At 44.5% G+C, this 6000-nt stretch overlaps 1 protein-coding gene and 1 pseudogene across 2 annotated transcripts in view; both read left to right on the top strand.

Annotated features, from left to right (window-relative positions):
• The window catches only part of ST8SIA2 (ST8 alpha-N-acetyl-neuraminide alpha-2,8-sialyltransferase 2), a 61867-nt gene that overhangs the window by 23226 nt on the left and 32641 nt on the right, over positions 1-6000 (top strand). The window lies entirely within an intron of this gene.
• LOC112839875 (alpha-enolase-like) lies at positions 2797-3375 on the top strand (annotated as a pseudogene).

Raw genomic sequence — 6000 nt, forward strand, 5'->3', positions numbered from 1 at the left:
GAAGACAAAAGGAGATGGGAGAGGGGAGGGCCACGATGGGGGGGGGGGGTATAGCAAAGCAGACGCTATTTTAAATGGGGTGGTCAGAAAAGGTCTCTCTGAGAAAGTGACATCTGAGCCCAGGTTTGAATGGAGATATCTACAGGAAGAGTGTTCCAGGGAGGGGGGGACAGCCAGTGCAAAAGCCCTGAAGCTGGAGCACCACCCTAGAGGGACATGGGTAGGTGGGCAGTGGTGGTGGAAGTGAGGCTAGGATTTCCCTTCTTCCTCCCCAGGCCATGCTTCTGGGAGGCTGAGTCCTCTTCTCTGCAGTGGAGGGACACCTTCAGCTTTCCTGACTCACCTATTCATTCAGCAGCTCTCTCCCCAGCATGTCTGATGTGCAGGAGAAACACACCCCACCTCCCACAACACGGAGATGAGCGGGACCCTGTCCTAGGCTTGGCTGCAGTCTGGCGAAGCCGCGTGCTAGGTGACGCTGCAGTGGTAGGGAGCACCTTGGTGCAGGAAGGACCAGCTCACAGTAGTAGGACGAGTGCTCTGGTTCGCTATAAAGCAGAGCCTTTAGGATGGGGGCAGGGGGCTCTCAGAAAAGTCTCCATAGCCTTGAATGGCTTACAGAAGTCTTCTCTGCTGACAGCTTCACTGTCTCCAGCTCAAGTCACAGAATAAATATGTCTCACATCTGAGATTTAACTGCCTTGGTTTCTGGGTTTTTGAGTGTTTTCAGGGTTTTGGAATGCAGCATTCTCTTAGAAGTCTTAAGGAGGGCACGTAGTGCATGGAGCACTGGGTGTTATATGAAAACAATGGATCGTGGATCACCACATCAAAAACTAATGATGTATTGTATGGTGACTAACATAACATAATAAAATTCAAAAAAAAAAAGAAGTCTTTCTTTTATAAAGTCCATCTCCTTTATAAAATGGGTATGAATTGGAGGATGGCGAGTCCCACGTGGATGGTAATCAGTGCCTCAGTTTATTCCAAAAAGGCTCTGGTTTGGATGATAAATCATATGGTCTCCCTTTCCCTCACCCCGTTAGAGGTGACCGTTTCATGATGAGAAAGGATCAGCAATAAACAGGGTACAAAATGTTTGGCATCCAAGTGACTTGTTTACTTGAATTTTGATGTGCAGATGCCTATCTGTACTTTTATACGAAGACTAGAGAAATTCACTGGAACATAATCAAAGCCCTAAATTCACATGGATGTTTTCTGAACTTGAGCAAAGGGAAGAGCCAGGAGTGAGCCATTCCTTTTTGTACACCGATGGAAGCTGATTAACAAGCAAAAGTTTGCTGAAATCAAAGCAAATGGGTAATATTTAATAATTTAATAATATGCTAATATTTAAAGTGAAAGAAGGGAGGACAGCAGAGAAAGGAGCTGAGCGGTCGATGAGGAGAGCTCAGGGGCATAAGAGAGACACCTGTGAGCTCACTGACTTCACCCTTGTCCCTGGCACCGACAGCAGAGATCACGATCGTCACGGAAACACCATTGTCAGGGTCGAACCCTACCCAGGTCTCTTCAGAGCTCTGTGCCCTGCATGTTTCAGTATCTGGGAGGTCCAAGGGCTTCTGTACAATAAGATTCATTGTACAGGAAAGGGTGTCACAGAGACCGTTGAGCACATCAGTAGAGCCTGAGGCTGACCTGATGAGCAAGAAGCTGAGTTCATAGAACCAGAGGAGAGAGACAAGCTGGTGACAAGCATGGGTGGCACTGGTAATAAGTCTAAATCTGATGGAACTACCAAGCCAGAAGCGTCATTTGCTGCCCATAAAACTGAAGCTGCTGTGAACTTTACAGTCACGCCGTGTCCTGGCTGGCGATCTAGAAGTGACCAGCCGGTTCCAACTTTCAGTAGGATCCACGGTCACGTGGTAAAAAGCCGGCAGTGCAAGAGTTCATGGTCCTCCTTGGAGCTGTGACTTCAGGAAAGCTGTGCTTGATCAGAAGGATGTCATCAAAAAGAAACATGGCAAAGACCCCTCCCACGAGGGGGGTGAGAGGCATTTTGCTCTTAACTCCCTAGAGCAGAGGTCAGCAAAGTGTGGCTCATAGGTCATATCCAGCCAGCCACCTATTATCATGTGGCCCTCAAGCCAAGAAGGTTTTGACATCTTTTAAAGGTTGGGGGAAAAAAAATTAAAGGAAGTGTAACACTAATATCGAGCCCTTTATAATACATCCTGCGATGTTCTAAAGCCTTGCATTCATTAGCTCATGCAATCCTTACTAAAACCCCGTGAAGTGGATACTGTTACTCATTCTGTAGACCAGGAAACAAACAGAAGCTTCTAGATCAGTTAAATAATAGTCAAAGATCACAAAGCTAACAGTTAGTTCAGCTAGAACTCAGACTCAGGGAGTCTTATCACAGAGCCTTGTGCTCTTAACCTGCACCCCCATATGAAAGGTTCTCCAACCCTGTAAGTGTAGATAGAGTAGAAGTCCAAAATAGAGACTCAAGACACACGTTCTGATGAGTTCACAGGAGGGAAGAAGGAAGGGAAGGCTTTATAGAAGAATGATGCCACCTTTCCATCATGATGACAGGACTACTAATTTTGAGTCTCAATTAAGCAAACTCCAATCTCCCCCCAAAAAGAATTGCATTCTTCTCGTTGTAAAACCTTCAGTTTTTCCTCTTGGTCCACAAAGCCTAAAATATTTGCTGTCTCTGGCCCTTTAAAGGAAAAGTTTGCTGACTCATATCCTGCCCAATACAGAACCTTGGGGTTGCTGTGGAATGTAACTAGAAAGGCTGGCCACACTTACAAGATGGTGAATGGCATGAATGCAGTAGCCTCTAGTTCTTCGAGTTTGGAAAGTATGACCTCAAACTTCAGGTCTCCTCATGAACCCAGCCATTGCATTACTCCTGACTAGCTGGTGACTGGGTACAAGTCCTTCATCAAGGACTACCCAGTGGTATCTACTGAAGATGCCCTGGATCAGGATGACTAGAAAGCTGGGAAGAAGTTCCCACAAATGCAGGTAGTATACAGGTGGTAGGGGGTGGTCTCACGGTGATCAACCCAAAACGAATTACTAAGCCTATGGACGCCACCACATGTAACTGCCTTCTGTTCAGAGTGAATCAGAGACCAGTGACAGAGTCTCTTCAGGAATGCAAATTGGCCTGGTCCAAAGGATGGGGGGCCATGTTTCCCACTGTGCTAGGGCAACTGAAAATACTTGTATTGCCAGCCTCATGGTGAGGATCTGCACTGGATCAACAAGGCTGGGCCTCTTGCCCATCTGAGCACTTGTCCAAGTACAACCAGCTCCATGGAGGAGGAGATGGACAGCAAAGCTTAATTTTCTGGCAATAAATTCAGGAAGCTCCTTGCCAAGTAAGTCCTGGGCAGGAGAGCCCCTGATCCATCCAAGCACTGGTCAGCTGGTAGAACCTCTGTTCCTGTTCTAATCACAGGTGCTCAAGGATCAAGACACAAACACTTTGGAGGGGTCTTTCCTCTCTTGTCTCTGTGATATTCTGCCTCCTTAGAACAGCCACATCAAAAGCTAGGCTTCCAATGCATGTTACTACATGGAAGAATCTTTAAAAAATTATACTAAGTGAAAGAAACCAGACACAAAGGTCAACTATTGTGTGATTCCACTTATATAAAATATCTAGAATAGGCAAATTCATGAAGATAGGAAGTAGAATGGAGGTTACCAGAGGCTAGGGGAGAAAGGGATCAGGGAGATACTGTTTAATGGGTACAGAGTTTCTGTTTGGGTGATTAAAAAATTTTTCTGGAGCTACATAGTGGTAATGGTTACACAACATTGTGAATATATTTATGCCATGGAATTGTACACTTTAAAAGGGTTAAATGGGGATTTTATGTTAAGTATATTTTGCCATAATAAAAAAAAAACCCACCCTTGAACCCTGAACCCAGGAGCCCTAGCTCTGTCCATGTGGCTAACCCCCAAATGAATCATCCCTTTCCTTACGGTCCTCCCCACCATGCATCTCTGGGGCCATCTACTTATAGTGTGTCCTTTGGATGTCAACAGGTAGGAACCCCAAGTGGTTTATGCAAAAATTGAAGGAAAAAAAATGCATTCAGTATCCTCCCAAAACTCTGAAGGAAGAACCATCTGCAAATTCATGCTTTGTGCTTTAGTTTAATCTTTTATTCTCAAAACTAGTCAGTTGTTTAAGTTGGGTCTAGACTCTTAATTAAAGCTGACAGTTTGTTTACCGAGCCTGACTCTCCAGTGAGAAACAGAGAACACAGGAGATTCTAAACAGCTACAAGACCCCGACGTGCTAGGTGTTACCTTACTCATAAACAATTGGGTTTGGGTGAAGAGGCAACACAGAAATGCAGCTTTCAGGTTTGCTAATTGCTTTTCACTAAAAACAGAGCTAACTGTACATGATGTGTTTTTTTTAACATACCATTTTTACGTATTGTCTTAGTTTACCAAGTACACTCTACTCAGTGGGAGTATTGGGTCAGTGGTGGAAAGGAGATCACTGTCCTAAAATGCAGGGCTCTAAAGCAATCTCTCTCATCGCTGTGGCTGAGAATATTCAGCCGGGCCAAATGCACAGTGGTTATTACTAGTATTATACCTTGTTTTATAGAGTTTTTTATGTGTGCAAAGTGCTCTCCCATATGTTTTCTCCTTTGGATGATAAGCGCCTTTTTTCTATGACTTCAGCACACTGTGAATTATCTTTAGCAACTTTTTTTTACCCGATCATCTTCTTATGTCACTCAACCAAGCAGGTATCAGCATTCCTCCATTGTAAGGAAGGTATGCTTAGTTTAATAACAGTGAAGGCAAAACCTAATCAGAAAAAAAAAAAAATCCCTTGTCAATTCATATGATTCTTGTTGAGCCAAACATCTGCAATCTATTTCTTTGAATGATGGTCTGCCCCATCCTATGGATATCTGAGAGGTGAAACTGTGTCTTGTACAGGTGTAAATAATATGCAGGAACACGGCATGCTCACTGGGAAGGGAAAGCTTTGAAAGAAAAGTCCCACTTAACCTTGAAGTTAGATTTGATTCACTAAGCCATAGTTGGGGAAGACTATGAAGGTGAACAAGACAGGGTCCCCCCGCCCCGTTTTAATATAAGTCTCATTATTATTTAGGTATGGTCAGGCCATATTGGGACAATTGCCATTAAAAAGATAGTTTGTTATACTCCCAAATCCCCGGTCACTCAGGAGGCAGAGAGATGGGGAAAACTGTGGACAAAAGCCTTTATTGTCATTCTCACAGGTAGGACAAGCAGGCCGAGGTTGGCTAGTTTGAATAAATCCAGCAGGCTCTAGGACATAGGGTCTGCCCCTAGCTGTCTAATACCTGGCTCTGGGGTGATTAGGGCAGGGGGATAGTAGCCCAGAGTGTGAGACCCCAATAAAGGGAGATGGCAGGGGTTGGTTGGTTTGCCTTTGAAAGGTGCACTCCCAAGTGAGTTGTTTAATGTCTCTAGGAGTTGGCTAACTCTGGGAGGGGCAGTCCCTCCAGAGTCCACAAGGCTGCAGAATACAGAAAATATCCATTCATCTGGATAAAGAAATGTGGTATATATGTACAATGGAATATTATGCAGCCATCAAAAGGAATGAGATCTTGCCATTTGCAACGACGTGGATGGAACTGGAGGGTGTTATGCTGAGTGAAATAAGTCAATCAGAGAAAGACATGTATCACATGACCTCACTGATATGAGGAATTCTTAATCTCAGGAAACAAACTGAGTGTTACTGGAGTGGTTGGGGGTGGGAGGGATGGGATGGCTGGGTGATAGACATTGGGGAGGGTATGTGCTACGGTGAGCGCTGTGAATTGTGTAAGACTGTTGAATCACAGATCTGTACTTCTGAAACAAATAATACATTATATGTTAAAAAAAAAAAAAGAAGAAGAAGAAGATAGCAGGAAGGGGAAAATGAAGGGGGGGAATCGGAGGGGGAGACAAACCATGAGAGACTACAGACTCTGA

The sequence above is a fragment of the Callorhinus ursinus genome, unplaced genomic scaffold, assembly GCF_003265705.2.
Source record: "Callorhinus ursinus isolate GAN/ISIS: 27379988/994484 unplaced genomic scaffold, GSC_fseal_2.0 scaffold45, whole genome shotgun sequence".
Lineage (NCBI taxonomy): Eukaryota > Metazoa > Chordata > Mammalia > Carnivora > Otariidae > Callorhinus > Callorhinus ursinus.